We start from the raw sequence: 17774 nt of genomic DNA, 5'->3' as shown, positions 1-17774 counted from the left end.
TCATGTGCTTCACGTGTCTCTAATACAATGGAAATACGAGAGTAGTTTCAGTCCCTTTGACCTTCTTATGAGTGAGACCAGAACTTCACCAGAAACACAGAGCTACAATATTTCAGCATTATTTTCATGTAGACTTCCTCACTATTATCTTTTTCTCCTCTCTTCAGTTTGTTCTTTTTCTGTGTATTAAAAACCACTTTCCCTCCTCTGGAGAGATTTTCCCTGTCCCATGCCCTCTCTACTCCCAGCTTCCTTGACCCTCTTTTTACCTTTCTTTTCACACGGTACACAATTTGGGCTGTTTTCAAACAAATGTGAACTTTTACTTTGTTCTGATTTTATTTGTGGCCTGAAAAACAAAGCACATTAACTTGAAACAGACACTGAAGTGCCTATGGGGGTAACTTGCAAAGTACTGATGCTTGGAAAGCTCCCAAAAGAAAACAAAGCCCAGCAGTCTTGCCTTGTTTGCAGAGCTGATGGAGATCATTGACTCCTAAACCTTTGCCATCTCCTTCCAGCCAGCCCCCTAAAATAACAAATAAATGGGTTATGTCAAACAGTTATGGTCTTCTGAGAGAGAGAGATCCAGACGTGAGAGTGACATTGAGGCTGTTGCTGCACATAAACACGAGTAGCTGGTTTTGGGGGCAGCTCTGTCACGCACAGCCCAGCCAAGCTGTTTACTCCCGCTGGGAATCTGGCCTGATATCCCCCAGGGAACAATCCAAGGGATGGATCTGGAAAACAAAGCTCCCTGCATGTGGCATGAAGTGCATCCTCGGGGTTTTGGGTAATTGTGTCCCCATGATGTGCTCGGCGCTCCGCAAGCACAGGAGTTGGTGTTGGATGTCCCAGTCTGACTTGGAAAGCAAAGCTGACAGGGAATGTTCCAGGCAGTGGAACCCAAGGACAGGGTAGGATTTTGTGTCTGTGAAATGCCCAAACCTCTGTGGCTCAGAGCATGTGGGATTGGAATCAGCTTGTGGGGCAAATGCAGGCCAGTCATGACACTTCAGCATTCATTCAGCTCAGTTAAATATTTCTCCCTGCCTGTGTAAAAGGAATTAACACAGGCAGGTTCTGGAGTAAAAGTGTTATTTAAGCCTGGAACAAAGCAATTTCTCACTCAGAAGTATAAATTTGATAGGGAAATTTCACTTCATTGCTAAAGAACTTCAGCATTTTTCACATATAGAAAAGTGTAATTCTTTATTGATGCCATGCAGTTGCAAAGTTTAAACAAGAGAAACTTTGCAGCCCCAAGGGTGATCCCCGGCTAGAACTTGCAAAGATGCATTTAGGGAATCTCCAAACACAACTTTGTCTAAAGGTACGAAGGTGGGAGTTATTTTCCTGCTCATATGGGAACAAAAAAGGAGCTCAGCTGCTGGTAAAATGCAGAGACACAGCTTTTGCCTTTCCGGGATCTCCCATAGAAAAAAGAAAGAGAAAAAAAAAAGAAAGAAAAAAAAAAGCGAGAAAGAGGAGAAGGTGTGGAAATATGGATTCTTTCTGCTTTCAGTAGGATTTGCCAGAGGCTAAATGTGTGTTTGCTTTCTAGGCATGGTTGCCTTAGCTTGATCCATGAGAATGATTCCTGCTTATCACGGAGCTCTGTGCAGCCAGAGGCTGCTGTGCCCCCAGTGCTGAGCCTTCAAATGGCAAAGGTTCCTCTGCACAGGCTGCCATGTGTTTTGGAGCCCATCAGTCACATGAATTAATGGGGATACTGATCACAGGATACTTTTTAAATTGATTTCCCATTCATGCTTTCCAGAGATATGTTTCCTCTTTTTGTCTGGGTTTCCTTATCCTTCTTTCTTTCCCTCTCCCTGTTACTTTCATATGCTTTGGACATAATAACTTCAACTGCATAGACAAAACCAGCATGTGACAGACAGGCACACTGAAAGAAGAAATGGTTTATTATCTCTCACAAATTGTACACAATACTTTGGTAAGGAGTGGGATGCTGGAAACCACATTTCTCTCTCATGACTCTGGAGTGACTCCAAAGCAGGCAGTGGAGTCACCCTCCTGTAAACACTGATGGGAGACACCAGCCCTGAGAATTTCCTCTCACAGCAGTCTCTCTTCCACTGCATTATGCAAATATATTACTTGTGTTCACTGCTCTCAGCACTTATTTTTCAGGCCCCATTTAGGCAGAATTACTGAAGTCATCTAGGTAATAACCTGAAAGAAAATAGACTCATTCAGTGACAGATTTTGAAATTGCAATTGGCCCCTGAAAAAGTGGGTGAAATCAGGGACAGGTAACAGATGGTGGTGGTGGCTAATCCTTCAGCCTATTATTTTACCACATGGGGGTCTGAGCCACAGATTTTCATGCTGAAAATAAAGGAGAAATTAATCACTCTGTGACAATATATTGGTTAAACAGTGCAGTGATATTTGCCTCCATCCAGAAACCATATGCAAGGGAATAGGTTCCAAAACAAGAGTCAGCTGCACGTAGGCTGTTTTTGTGGTGACAGACATCACATGACTTCAGAGGGAAAAGAGCTACACCACTTAGTTTATACAGAGAAAATGAATTTTCTGGCTATGCTAAGGAGTCTGTGAAAGGAAACCTACATGCAAACACCCCATGGACTCTAATAGGAAATGATACCTTCTCTGTGGAATTGAACAGAGAATTACATCACATGCACAGGACCCTAAAGGATGGTTAAAAAGAGAAATTATTTCATTCTGTGTTATTTGACAGTCTCTTAGCTGGCTTTTCTTCGCTGAGGGTAGCAGTGCTTTAATAGCTGCAGGCCTTTATAAGTAAATTCTATTCCTCTATAGTAAACTTCTACAAATATGTGTATTAAGTGTCTATTACACTTTGTAAGGTTTTTCTACAAGAGAAACACGCAAAGAGCACTTCTATCTATTCTATTTCTCCTGTAAATATTTTCTTAAAATGCTATCAAGGTGAGATCATTTTTCCATTGGTAATTGAGAGCTAAGGTACTAAACTTCCCATTAACTTTCCTGCTGACCATCTTCACTGCTGTTAACTGTGGTGAGGGGAAGGACCAGCTCCAAAACACTCCTGTCTCTATCTGACTGTCACAACATGTTCCAGAAGCCTCTTTAAGCAAAAAACCCTTGATTTTCAAAACAGATGTTGGGAAATACAGGTTCACATATGGCCATGACTAGAGAGAAGGTAGAATACAGTTTGTGCCTGCAGCAAATCCCACAGCCCAGCATATGCATTGGCATGCAGAGAAAAGCTCTGAGAAGAGGTCAGGACTTGGTCCAGGGCACTATAAATATAAACAGCTTTCATTAGTGGTTTTTGGAGGTGCATGTCTGTGTAAGGGAGTAGGAGCAATAAGAAAAATAGAGGTCAAAGGCAAGCCCTGAATTTTGGAGAGGCTAAAGAGAAGCAGAGGTGAAAGTTGCATCTCTGAAAACCAGTTTCCCTTTGTAGCCCTGGTTCCATCTCTGCAGAAAGGGCTTTTTTCCTGTGTGTGTGTGTGTGTGTGTGTAGTAGGAAATCAATATGCACAATTTGGTGATGTATTTCACACATGCAGTGCTGACAGAATTATTGTAAGCATCTATCACAAGTTGCAGTGCTGCAAAAGGCTCAGTGAAGAGGTCCCCTAGAGCTTCTCCTGTGTCTCTGTCCACTCCTTCCCCACAGACAGGCAGAGAACTTTTAAATCAAAATTCCCTGAAAAGGAGGAAATTTGGGAGAACATCCAAAGAATAAAAGCCACCACTAAGAAAAAGACAAAAAGGAAATTAGTTAATCCTTATAAAATCATTTTTCAAATTAGCCTGATGCTGTGATTAGTGGTTAAAATAGCCATGGCTATACCCTCTTTTCATTTAACTTTCTTTTAACAGTGAGCCCAGTGTAAGCCAGAGTGTTTGATCTGATTTTTTGTTACTAATCAAGGTGTAGACCAGGCCTCTGACACTGTCTTTCAAACCAAGGGGTGCAGCTGAGTTGAACCATAAAATTACCCCAATTAAAATAGTTTGGAGCAGAAACTCAAAGATTAATCCAAAGAGTTTTTTAGTGATTCTTCTGTTTTTTCTTGCATCCCTCTGAATAATGCTTTCTTCATTTGACATTTCTTGAACTTCTGTGTTACCTCTAGTCCTTTTCAAACATCAGTAGAAATTTTACTCCGTGAATTCAAGTAGTGAAGTATTTAGTACATTTCAATACTAAAGAAGCCCCAGTCTTGACAAAGAAACATGAAATATGAGCTTTAGTTTCAATAAAAATTGTAGCTACAAGACATCATCTTTTCTGTACTCATCAATCAGATTTTATGGACAGTCTCATTTAACTGCTTCAATGAATAATATCGAGCAGTAAGTCTGATCTGCTCATCACACTGGTGATGTCTTTCCCAATGGAACACTCAAATGTCAATGTGTATCTTTTCCTTGGATTTTTTGAAGGGATTGATCATACAAACTTCAAAGTGTCTACACCAAATGTTCCCCCTTGTTCCTAGAGAGCAGGAGGGAAGGAAGGAGTGTGTTCCTTCAACAGAAGAGTCATATTTTGCTCACATTTCAGTGTGAGCCTGCCTGTTGTGTTTGTGAAACACACTGAAAAGGCAAAAGATGAAATTACAGTTTATATGCAGCTAATTGCTGACTACTTACCCTACTTTTAGCTGCATCCCCATGCGCAGCCTGTTTCAGTCTTTAGATGCCTCCAAGTCAGTTGAGGAATATTAATTTGTTCCTCAGCCCAGAAGGGTGCCCAATTGTTGGGTCAGCTGTTGAGAAAGGGAAAACAGTCATTAGCACCAGGCAGCTTCTTTCTTCCATTTGATCAGATTACAAACGATTAATCAGAACTAAAGACCCCTTAGGAGCAGGCAGCTCCATGTTTGAGGAGAGCCCACATTGTCCAACTCAGTGCCATCTGCCATTATTTTGTATTATTTATCCAGTAGCAGCCCCTGGATGAATTAACTTATACTCTGCTTTAACTGGTACTGTCAGAGCTTGTAGTTCAAACAGGAACACACAGCCCCTGTGTTATTCAGGTGAGAAAAGTTTATTACTTCACATTTATGGAGCCTTGGTTCTCCTGTGCCTTATAATCACAGAGGTCTTTTACTAGCACCACCAGGAAATGAACTCACATCCATTCCTAAAGAAATTCAGACTTACATATTGAACATGAAATCACAGCTTCTGCGGCTCCATGAGAATATATTGTGACTTTCATCCTGTTGCATTACAGTGTTTTAAAGCTGCTATGGGCAGTCTGACAGCTGTTAGAAATCAGTTTATCACTCTCAAAACCAAATGAGTTTCAGAGTTTGCTGAGGACTTGGCCTCTTCCAGCTCCTGCAGAGCAAGACATTTGATGTGCTCCATAATTTTGGAGCTGCTTGAGGTGGCAAATGTGTGTTCCTGAGCTGTTCAGTCCATTTGAAACTCTCAGCTCCTGAATCCACAATGGATAAAGGAAATTATTGAGCCAGGCTGTGCTTATTTTATCAGCATGGCCAAAGTAGAAATATCACATTGCCAATATCTGAAGTTCCCTTGGATGGGCAGCAGTGACATTTAGAGGACAGACCCCTTACAGGTGACTTGGCTGCTCTCTAAAGAATCTGTGTGCTTGGAAACTCAGATTTCCCTTCTCCTTGTGGACAAAAATCCTCCAATGTTTCAGAAAGTCTGCTTCCCATCAGTGAGGCACCTCCATCTTAATAGATTCCCTCAATTGCAGCTCTCTGGAAAACCTTCCCTGGTTAAAAGTCCAAATACCTCTTAAGAACTTGACCTGAGCAGGCAACATGCAAATTTTGTCTGCAGAAATGCAAACCTTGGAGCAAAGGCTAAAAAAGTCTTTGCCTGCCTTCATCCTCCAGCTCAATGATTGCGCGTGGATGCAATCAGCATTTGTTCTTAATGAGAGAAGGGAATCCTGCTGGCTGGAAAGCTCAGCATCAGCACTCCCACCGAGCTCTGGAGCTGGCTTTGCACATCTCCACCCTCCAAAAAGTGCCTTCTAAGAGCCCACAGTCCATCAGGGGCGCTGACCCAGGCAGTGTGGAAAGGAAAGATGGATTTTCCAAGCACAGGATTGCCCTCCAAGGAGTAGGAGGAGCAGCTCCACAGCACTGCATGCAGCTACTCCAGTAAATCAGAGTGGTTTCACAGGGCCTCCAGCTGTGTCACAGCCCTTCTGCTGCTGCTCCTGTGACACAAAAAAGGAGAAAAGCAGCAAATTACACGAGGGCTGGGATCCTATTAATGTTGCTGCTGCTCAGAGTGCACCTGCATGGAAGCACTTTTTGGGAGAGAGGACCGTGGTGTCCACATCAGTGACCAAAATCTCCTGCTCTCCCTGGGTTGGCTTTGCCTGATGTAGAAGGAGGGAAGGATGAAGGCTCCACTGCAGGCTAGTCTGGCTTTTAAACTGAAATTCCAGCTGGCCACCCAGCTCTTGCTCCAATCCAGCTGGACTCTGGACACCTTGCCACTGCTGAGTGTCTTCATCAATTTCACAATATGGGCTGAAATCTGCTTTTCACCTGAGGTTATTTTTTTGGAAGAGAATATTTGCCCCCCGTGCATTTTGAAATGTGTTAATTTTGCATGCTTGTAGTGGGCAAATTAAAAATTTTAGGTCTATTTTTTAGCATGTCTCAGGAATTTCGAGGCTTGACATGTACCTGAGGGGTTTTTAAATGTTTTGAGGTGATGGTGGCACATCATTGGAACTCTTGATGTGTCTCTGAGGGAACAGCAAGGCATGATCCTGCCCTTTGCATGTGTTCTGTGTTATCTGGAGCCATACTGTGGAAGTTAAAGGGATTGCTTCTGCTAAACAGGAGGTGTTCTTCTGGCCTCTGGGTCTGGGAGAGAGTTTCTAAACTCAAATTTCCTTTCTGTCAGCTCATGTAACCATAATTACCAGGCACTGGTCCCTCTTATCCCAGTCCTCTCTCTGACATCTGTGCAGAACACTGAAATCCCAAACATATTGGTGTGAATCTGTGTGAGTGCTTTTGTTGTGGGATTTTTTTTTTAATTTGAGGGATTTATTTCTCTTTTTCTGATCAGGTGCACAGCACACTCCTGGTTCCCACACCAGAGAGGAAGTAGCTTCTTGCTGTACACTCTCCTGGGCAGTAATTACAATTTCTCAGGAATGAAGTTTCGTTTGTAATTCAACATTTCCCCATAGCACAATTGTGTAACACCTATACAAATATTTGTTCCTGTTAAATGCTTGGGAAAAAAAAATCCACAACATTTACCAGAGGTCAGAATAGGTGCAAGGTAGTCACAGGAGCAAAACCTTTTATTTCCCTGTCCTTGAACCTTGTACTTCATTCATTAAAATTGTCATAATACTTTCATTGACTTCTGTAAGAATAATTCCTAAATATTAGCAGTTCCTGGTGGATTCTAGATTGATGTCCCTTAATCTATTTATACATTCAGTTGGCATTGTAGAGGTACAACAAAGCTGTCATCACTGCCCAGGTATATATCTTAAGGAGCAGCAGCTGAGCCTCTGCATGGACCTCAATTCCTGTGCTCCTCCAGTCATGGAGGATTACAAATCTGATAAAGGAATGGAAGTAATTTTTTCTGATTAACTTTGTACTCAATCTTCTTCTTCTGGTGTCAGGCTAGTGCACTTTATACCATCTTTTATTCTGTCTCAAACAGTCACAGAGGAGAGGATAACATGACAGATAAAGCAGCAGGGGCTACCACTTTCTGGTCTTTTTTTCAAGTCCTTCAGGATGAGCATTTAGAACAGAACAAAAGCTGTGAAGTTTGGCAGTTGCCACTCAGGATTTCTTGTGATTATTGAATAGTTTCAGTGTTCTGCAAATCCACAGCAACAAAGTTGGAAAATGGGAATATAAAGCAAGCAACTATGACTTTTTCCACATTTTTATTTCAATTTCATATGGAAGGAAAAAAGGCCAGGATAAAAAATGTTTTAGAAAATATATTTTTTATTGAATATTCATAGCCTGCTGTTGAAAAATGATGGAATTATTAAAATGTGTGTTTCTCTCAATAAGGCCATCAGATGTCTATCCCCATCACAAAGAAATGCAATTGAAATGACTGTCAAACTATTTACATACTGATGGCTCTTATTTAAGCTGTCACCCTTAACACCCTGCAGTAGTACCCCCCTTGCCTTTGTCATAGTGCCCCACAAAACAGGCAGAAGTGCAGACTCAAAAAAAGTTTAAAAAAAGCAAACTTTCATGGATACTGTGGAATTTTTGTCTATGTTTGGATTAGACTGTATGGATTATTTGAAACAGTGCCTTTTGATGAGTGATGTTTCGATATAATTATTTGAGTGGGGAGAAAAAAAATGACTTTTTTTACTTTCCCCATGTAGAATGGAAAGTCAGGCTGGCATTCCAGATAAGGTGATAAAAGTGTTTTATCTCCTTGTGTTGAAAGACAAGAGGCTCAAGAGCAATGAATTCATGATCACAGAATCATAGAATGGCTTTGGCTGGAAGGGATATTAAAGTCCATCCAGTGCCACCCCCTGCCATGGGCAGGGACACTTTCCACTATCCCAGGTTGCTCCAAGCTCCATCCAACCCAGCTTTGGACACTGCCAGAGATCCAGGAGCAGCCACAGCTTCTCTGGGCACCCTGTGCCAGGACCTCCCCACCCTCACAGTAAAAGAATTCCTTCCTAAAATCCAATCTAAACCTATTCTCTTTCAATGTGAAGCCATTCCCCCTTGTCCTGTCATGATGTGATCCTTCCTCTGGTCGACTTCTGAACCAAAGATTGTCCACAGGGCTCCAAGTAAAACAAAAATTGAGATTCGCTGTAGCTCTGCAATTTTACAATGCAGCTGCAGCTTTATGCCTTTGTGTCCAAAGAGGCCAAAAGGTAATGGCATGTGAAATTGTTCCTCTGCAGCACTTTGGGTCCATGAGAGATGACGCCACAACCTTTTATCTGTGTCTGCACGCAGAGAGCTTGCAGCCAGGAGAAGAAATTAGATGGAAAAAGCTAGGTTTTGGTTAACCTTAACTGGAAAAAAAAAAGTGTAGATAAAAATATAACAACACTCTCAAGTGCTCACTAGTCAAAAGCCAGTCACTAAAATCTAGGAAATCAAATCAGAAGTTTTAAATTAAATAAAAAGGGATGCTCTTAATTTGAATTCCAGGGCTCAGATATTAAGCAGCACATTTCCAAGACTTTACAACAACCCTTAGGGGGAAATGCCAAATGTATATTTTACTGTGTTTTGATAGTAATTGTATTTCTGCAAAAGAGATTTCTTCTGCTTTATCTGTTGAATTTTAGCCAGATCTTTGGTGGAAAAACCCCTGCCTTTTGTCTGTGTTTCACTTCTGCGTCATCAGCCAGACTGTTTCCATATAAAAACGTGACTGGAATGTGCAGGTATGTTAGTTATTGGTGATTTCACACCTGCTGAGAAGCCAGACCTTTGACAGCTATGAACAGATGCCTCTGTAACACATTTGGTTCTGCTCAAAAAGTGGAAATGTTGTTTTAGTCTCTATTAAAATAATAATAGTAAAACCATAGCTTTACCCTAAGTAGTAAAATGTATGCCTTCACAGCCAGGAAAAAAGCTCTTCATGATAAAACTATTCATATGTTCATTCAGAAGAAATCTTTTTTGCCTAAATTAATCTTTTAACTACACTTTATTTGGTGCAAATGTTGAGCAGAAGTGAAGTTGGACTGAGGATGTTAAACCTATGATTACTCATCAAGTATGATCTTCACCTGACATTGCAGGGCCAAATTCAGTGGGTCTGCAGACAATGATTGCATTTTCTGAGAAATATTGGTTTTCCATCCTTTAGGTGTGAAAAAACAGGTCAGATATTCCATATAGCAATCCCTGGTTAGAAAATTTATCTTCTGAAAATTTTTGTGGTGTTGCAATCCAGAATATAGACACACATGAGCTTCCAAATTGAAAGTGATCCAGACATAGCCTGTGATGCCTCAGTTAACTACAATCTTAATTAAAGCTTGACTGTGGGCAGAAAACGAAACCATAAAGTTCTTAAAAAATGCTTAAAGGTTGTTACAGTGGTTAGTAATGCTTTGCAATAATGTGTGTGCACCTCTTCAGTTATAAATGGATTGCATAAATGATAGATGTCGAAGCTCCCATAACCTGATGAGTTCATTATGGAATTATATCTTCAACTCACGTGCAAGACTAATAGTAGAGCAGGATTGTTCATGCTGAAGCTGGTTGAAAAGAATGGTAACTTAAAAAGCCTTGTAAGACATCAGAAATCTTTAGAAATCAAGTTACACAGGTAACAAGACCGGAATGTGCAGAGAAATCCAAGTTTTGATTTATTTATTTTTAATTAGTGAGTGCTTTGTGTAGTGCAGTGAAACAAGCTGTATTTGCCAGTGTTTCCCCACTTAATGTACTTTATGAGAAAAGTCCACATCCTGAAGCATTTAAATCTAATTGCCTCTGACATGTCCGTGTCTATTTTTATATTTTTTAATTCTATTTTATGTACTTCTCTTCTTGGTATCCAGTTCTTCCTCTGTCTCTGTTCTCTCTCACTTTCAGATGACCTTTCTTACTGTTTTCAGCTTCCTGTTCTTCCCATCAATGGAATTTTAATGGACAAGGTTCCTTGAATCAGAAATGTGATGTCACTGCTCAGTGAAGGAGCAGACACCATCAGGTGATAGGCAGGTCTGCTTTACAGTCACAGGACAATCATCTCCATGTCCTGGGGCAGGAGATCCCCATGCCAGCTCTGAAGTGTCCCTCTTGGTTCACAGCACAGCTCTAGGCACCAGAGGGACTTCTGCAGAACAGGGAGCATTAAACCCTGCAGAACCTCCCTTGGGGGACGTTATACTGTGCTGTCATTCTGAGGGAGCCTGTTTAGATCAAGAGTTGAAGGACACTGCTGGAGGAAAAAGCCAAATGCTCTCCTGTCTCTGGTGCACAGGTGTTTGCACACCTCCTGTGTGAATCCTGCAGCAGCTTTCCCTCTCCTCCATTCCAGTGAGGCTGTCAGTGCTGGCAGAGCTCTTGGTCGTGATCTGGAGTCACACCTCACATGAGTGAGGAGATTAATTAAGCCAGGGATGGATACCCAAGACATTTATAATTAACGCCCTAAGTAAGTCATAAAGCAGGGCTCCAAAGATGAAAGCTCCCTGCTTCACTGATTTACTGGATCACACATTCCCCCTTGACCACTGTTTTCAGGGCACAATCTTTGCCAGCTCTGTGCACGTTCTTTGAGAATTATTCACTTCAGAGCTTCCTGCCTCACCAACAGCACAGTATTTTTTCCCAAGCATGTCAAATCCTTTGAACTTGCATCACTCCACACGATCTGATTAAACCTTTTAGACCTGTGAGTAGGTATTTTGCATACTGAAGGACTTAACCTCATCCCTAAATCTTGCTGGCTCACAGGGTTCCTCACATGAAAGGTGTTCTCCCTCAGCTTTGCAGATGCTTCTATTTTCATCCTGGAAAACTGTGATGACTCTGAGGGGGAATCTAAAAGGGAGCAACTTACTTTGAATCTTAGTTTTCTGCTACAGGGTGGGCACACTTTTCAGTTTCAAATTTACTATTGAAAAAAAACAGCTGGCCTCTTTTAGGGAGATGCATACTTTTTCTTTTCAGAGAGAGTTTTTGGAGTCTAGTCCAGCACTCCTGAAGTCTAAGAGAACCAGGGACAAGAAGGGAAGCCAGGAAGGCTAAAAGCAAACTAAAGAGGTTATTAGAAGTATGAAAGACACTCTTCAATAAGTGGAGTCCAAATGGAGATTGCAGAAAAGATAATAAACCGTCTGGCAAGCTAAATGTGAAGCCATAATAAAGCTGGCCAAAAACGATTCTGAGGAGGAAGGGTTCAACATCTAACAATAAACTTTTTTTTTTTTTGATACATCAAAAGCAGGAAGTATGCCAGCAAGTTGATGGGGACAATATATTACTGAAATGTAGAAAGACCATTATAGAAGGACAAGTCCATCCCAGAAAAGCTGGAAAGTATCATATGGGTGAATGCTCATTAAGGAGGGTTTTCCTGTTGGACCCAGCTGATGGGGGCTGTCCTGAGGAACTGCTCATACTGGAGCAGTTTGTTGGTAAAGTGAGTTAAAATAAATCAGTACAGCAACAGGGACAAGGGCTATGTGGTACCTGTGCCATTTGTGCAAAAACTCTGCAGAAACTCAAAGAGCACTCACCTCTTATTGCACCTTACCCCTTCAGTCAGCCTTGTTTCAGAGATTTATGATATTCTCTGTCTGACTCTGCTTTTCCAAAAGGCTTCAGGACAACCAGGCAATGATAAATATGTGTCTGACTTTCATTTTTCCACACGGATATAATATTCCTTTGTTACAGTCAAAACAGCAACAAAAAGCCCCAACCCAATCCAATCCAGAGCAAAACAGATCAAATTTCCAGCCTCAGTTCTTTTGCATGAATAATTGTTCCAAATCCAGTTGAAAGGAAATATTGGGGTTTTGGCTTTGCTTGACTTTTGACAGGAGACTAGTTTCTGTTCTAGCTTCAGGTCTTACCAGCTCCTTCAGTCTGATTCAGATTCCTGCACTGCAACCAGGTGGAGAGGAAGCAGCAATTCTACCTAAAAATCAAACAGGGGCTGAGAGGCATTTGGTGGTTCATATTTCTGGGAGAAAATCTGGTGTTGCCACTTCCAGGTAGTATTAGCCTGGCTGATCTGAAAGGCTGGCCTCAGCTCTGTTCCCTGTCCCCAGTGCTCAGGGGGAAAACAAGGATTAAGTGATATTTTTGGTTAAGACTTACAGGAGCCACCTGGTCCCTGCCTGATCACCAGCATAAGTCAGAACAGCCAGTTCATATCCCATTTCCTCTGGTCCCTTTGGAGCTCTGGAAAGCAATGAAAAAGCCTAGAGCTCTGCACTCCACCTCTTTGCTTCAGCACTCTCATTCCTTGGTACAAACCCTTCATCTGCATGAAGGACATTAGAGGATAAAGACCCATTTTGCCCACCTTGTACCTGCTGGGCTTCTGCACAGGAAATGCCTTCATCCTGGCTTTTTCTGCCCTCTTTTTTTGCAGTCAGTGCCATAAACAGACTATACATAATTATTGTTATGAGCAGGTAAGGCCTGTGTGGTAGGGCTGTGTTCAATAACAGCACAGTCAAAGCTCCCACTGCTGTGCAGTGAAATTTTTCCTGCCTGTATGGTACAGGGCTGGGAAATGTGTGTGTGGAGATGAACCCCAAATGCCTGTTGATGTAAAGCAGATGTGCTCATTTCATCCCAGTGCATCTTGAATGCACAGAATGTTGGTGGTGATAATGTGTGGGCTTGCTACTTTCATTCTGGGTCAGGATTTAATTTTGCTTTCCAGCTTTGCTTTTGAGAAATGGGGTGGTTGTTCCTAGTTGGAAAACTCTGACAAACTGATCTGAACATAGAGGTGAGCTTTACCAAAAATGGAGAATTGGGATCCAGATGTACATAACAGGATCTTAAGCACTGGCTTCTGATCTTAACATACCCCATTTCTTTGTTTATTTGTTTGTTTGTCTGAGGTTTTGGTTTGGTTTTCCTCCTGTCATGAATGGCATGTGGAGACACTAACAGTAAATTAACCTCTCCAGGTGGTTGTTATATTTTGAGCAACTGGTTTTGGTCCTCCTTACTGTCGGAAAGAAAACTTTTTGGGTGCTGTGGTGCTGGAATTGCCTGCAAAACCTCCAGGAATGAGCAGGCCTTTTAGAGACACTTGAAAACTTAACTGGAAAGGTTCACTTGCTTACCTGAGAATGCCTTCAGTGTGTATTGCTGATACTTTTTTGTGAAATATTTTGGGTCAGCAAAAAAATAAAAGTAAATAGTTTCTGCCTAATATACTTCAAATATATATATATATATTTTTTTATTTATGATGATCATAGCTCTCTGCACTAATGAATTCTTTGATTTTATCTTTGCAATTTATAGGGTGGGGTTTTTTCCAATTTTATGAAAATTGCATAATTAAAATCTATGTAATTTTTAAAACTGAGACAGAACCATCTTCATTCCCTTTAATTCACAGACAACATGACTTGTGGAAAGGAGGATAAATTTACTCAGATCACTTCAGGTGTATTACAGTTACTTCATGAAATTTTCAAATGCCATTTCAGATGTTCCTCTTTGCCCATCAGTTAAAATAAAATTTAAAAGTTATGCCTGTGTTGGCAGAACTTTCCAAGTCTGCAAATGGCAGGACTTGCTTAATTTTTACTACAGCTATTTTTGAAGATGCTTTGTGCTCAGTTTCTCCCAGCAATGTTTCTGCCCAAAAAAAATTTAAAAAGCAGAAATGACTATTTTTGCACTGGTCTTCTCACTTAAAATAGCGAGGGGTTGGAGTTGCCCTGGGGGCTGCAGGAGAGGAGGTGGAAGAGGAGAAGGATAAAGATGGGGGTGAGGAGGAGGAGGAGGAGGAGGATGTGGGAGAGGCTGAGGCTAAGGCTGAGGATCAGGATGAGGATGAAGATCAGGATAAAGGTGAGGATGAGGATGGGGATGAGGATGAGGATAAGAATGAGGATGGGGATGAGGATGTGGGAGAGGCTGATGCTAAGGCTGAGGATCAGGATGAGGATGCAGATGAGGATGAGGGTGAGGATGAGGATGAGGATGAGGGTGAGGATGAGGATGCGGGAGAGGCTGATGCTAAGGCTGAGGATGCAGATGAGGCTGAGGATCAGGATGAGGATGCAGATGAGGATCAGGATGAGGATGAGGATGCTCTCTCGGTGTCGCAGCGCCACCGCGCGTCCCCTCCCGGCCCGCGCCGCCACAGCATCTCCGGCAGCATCTCCGGGAGCCTCAGCATTCCCAGCCCGCGGGGACATTAACTCCTTCAGAACGGGAAACCAGCCTTGAAAAAAAAAACAAAAAAAAAAACCCAAACAAGTAAAAAAAAAAAAACCCAAACAAACAAAAGCAACCTCAAAGAGGTTTTTCACAGAAAGCAATACATGCACGTGTAAATTCTCTACAGCAGAGCTTGCATAACCTTTGAAAGGTGACCTTATTCCTGGAAAATTGATTTATGGAGCAGCAAATGGAAGGATAGATGATACCCAGGGGGAAAAAACACGTAAATCATCATTGAGAAGCACGTGGAAAGATCACCAAATTCCAAGCTGATGTTGCTGGGCTGATAACTAATACTAGCAAATATTTTATATAAGACACGTTGTGTGTTTCCAGGCGACTGTGCTGGGTTTAACAGCTTAAATAAACATAACAAGATCTGGTGTATCATAATATATCAAAGCATTGAGGGAGAAACTGGCAAAATATCATCCAAAATAATGCAGTTTGGCATGAAAGGATTTTTGCCAGCTAAGGTGGGAATTCTCCAGTGGGGGGGATGATGTGTTCTGTCCCTAAAATATGTGATTCTCCACAAATACAGGCTCTACTTCAGTAGTTAGCCATGTAAGAAATATCCCTTTCTCCTTGGTTTTGCTATCTTAATTAAACACATTTGCCCAAAGAGTGTCTGAGTGGCCACAACCCTGTGGCTGATGTCAGCACACAGAGGTGACACATGGCAAATACATTTTAATTTGGGCCATCACTTCTGTCCTGTGAGCAGGAGCTCCCCTGCCCCACAACTCAGAGTGCTTTGTCTGAGATTTCTTCCTTGTGCTGTCTCAAACATTGTGTGTTTGTGTTCCTTGCTGAATGAACTTTGGTTCTGACCCTGCTGAGGGTGCATTGCTTGTTTTGGAAACACTTGCAATATCCCTGGACTGTTTGTTTTCCACCCCAATATGCTGCTACATTCCTGCAAGCTTTCTCTGGTTGTAATGCAATGTTTGGCTGGGAAACAGAGAATACAAATGGAAAACAGTGCCCCAGTCTGAGGGAAATGTAGTGAAACTGCGACAGAAAGTGTTTTGTTGGAAACAAGACAAAGATTTCCAGAGAATTAATAAACAAGCAGCTGCTCAGCATCTCTGCAAGACCATCAACTCCAGATGTATATTTCCTGGAAGGATCAGAGTATTTTGTTTAACTCTCTTCCTCTACCCTCAGCAGGTAGGAGAAGCAGAGGTCAGGTCTTGTGCTTATGTTCCAAAAGAGATAATTAGATATTTAATAAGTGCAGCAACAATACCATTTTCATGACCAGCTAACAATCTGCAGATTTTTTCTCAGTAATAGATTCAAACCACTGACTTTCTCCAGGTATTTGTTGAAGGCCAGCACTTAACAGCATGTAAAGAGTCAGGCTCCAAAGGGGCAGCAGCAGGAAAACACTTCACCCCTGCAGAGCTAAGCAGGATCTGTCTAATGTCAATATTGGGTCTCTCCTGCCAGGGCAGCGCAGTGTTGGAAGGGTCAAGACCTGTGTTTTCTGAAACAATGGTCCAACCCCTCCACAAAGAAATAGAAGTCTCAAAAACAGTGACAGAGAGCATGAAAGCAGACCCTGGTCCCCAGGAAGCCACAGCACCATCAACTTCCTGCACATGGGGTAGATGAAGTTCAGCTCCTGAGGTGAGTCCAGCTAAAGAGCAGCTTGAATTCAACAGCAGCTGGTTGTGTCACCTCACAGGGCTAGAGAGGAGCTCTGCTGCACTGCATCTACCTTGACAGGGCTAAAAATTCAGGTTCTCCATGATAGCTAACACCTTTCCCTTCAAAAATACAGCCCAGAAGGATACATCTCAGTGCAGGATATTCCTGTTGGATAAACCACAGACTGGCCCAGGGGAACAGCTGGGGACTCTGTTCTCCTGGAAATACAGTTTGTAGAGCTATTGAACCAAAGTATTAAGGCTTAAACATTGTTAGATGCCACCAGATGCTTTGAATCACACTTTGGGCCAACAGCAGGAGCAGAGAAGTAAGTGTGATGCAAATCAGAGAAGGCTCAGACAGACACTTCCTCATGCAGGAGGACAGGGAGACCTGAAGACCTTGGAGCTGAGAAAAACTGAGAGAAAGAAATGAGGTTTTACAGAAGCTGAGAAAGAGGTAAAGTGCTATATGACCAACCCAGTTTCTTTCCTGGTTTCTGAAACAGCAAGGGAATTGATAACCAAGTACCAGTGGTGAGCTCTGCAGATGGTGCCTGACCTGGCAGAGCCCAGCATGCCTTTTGTACAGCAAACAAAGCTATTTTATTGCTAAGCTAAGCAGATCAGACACACACACTCACTGGGATCTCAAAATGCCTTTTTTCCTCACATGAATTTCTGTGTGAGCACCCAGTGAGCAGCAGCACACCCAGGAATCTGCTTTCTCTGGAGTAGGTGATGAATGGGTCACCTCACACACGAAAGGAGGGGACCATCAGAGAGAATTTGCCTCAGGACAGTGTTTGGACAAACCCTTTCTTATAAAGGAGGAGGCTCAGGAGGCAGAATTGGCTTTTGCCCTGTGAGGAGAGGCAACAAAACTGGCATTGCACTCCAGTGACAAAGTGAACCCTGTGACCAGCAGCATGAAGTCTTGGAGCAGACAAACCCTTGTAGGTAATGTGGAGAAACAGAATTTCTGTATGCTCATTTGCAGGTCGTCACATGGACATTGCAGAGTCTGCAGAGACAAAGGACAGGGACAGAACAGCTCCAGAGCTACCTGGGCCTTCCCACCCCCTGACAAAACAGCACAAATGGGCTGGCAGTGGCAAATAAACCCAACTGCAGTTTGCAAAAGGCATTGGTGTCTTTGCAAGTTCCTTCATCCTAAGAAAAGTATGGATAC

General features: G+C 42.2%; 1 long non-coding RNA gene across 1 annotated transcript in view; it reads left to right on the top strand.

Annotated features, from left to right (window-relative positions):
- The window catches only part of LOC146445590 (uncharacterized), a 103866-nt gene that overhangs the window by 61018 nt on the left and 25074 nt on the right, over positions 1-17774 (top strand). Inside the window, exon 4 of the long non-coding RNA XR_014855489.1 lies at positions 16383-16562. This is a non-coding gene — a long non-coding RNA (uncharacterized LOC146445590). The remainder of the gene's footprint in view (positions 1-16382; positions 16563-17774) is intronic.

This window comes from Lichenostomus cassidix, chromosome 1 (genome assembly GCF_008360975.1).
Source record: "Lichenostomus cassidix isolate B80296 chromosome 1, HeHo_3.0, whole genome shotgun sequence".
Taxonomy (NCBI): Eukaryota; Metazoa; Chordata; class Aves; order Passeriformes; family Meliphagidae; genus Lichenostomus; species Lichenostomus cassidix.
This window is presented reverse-complemented; position numbering and strand designations above follow the sequence as displayed.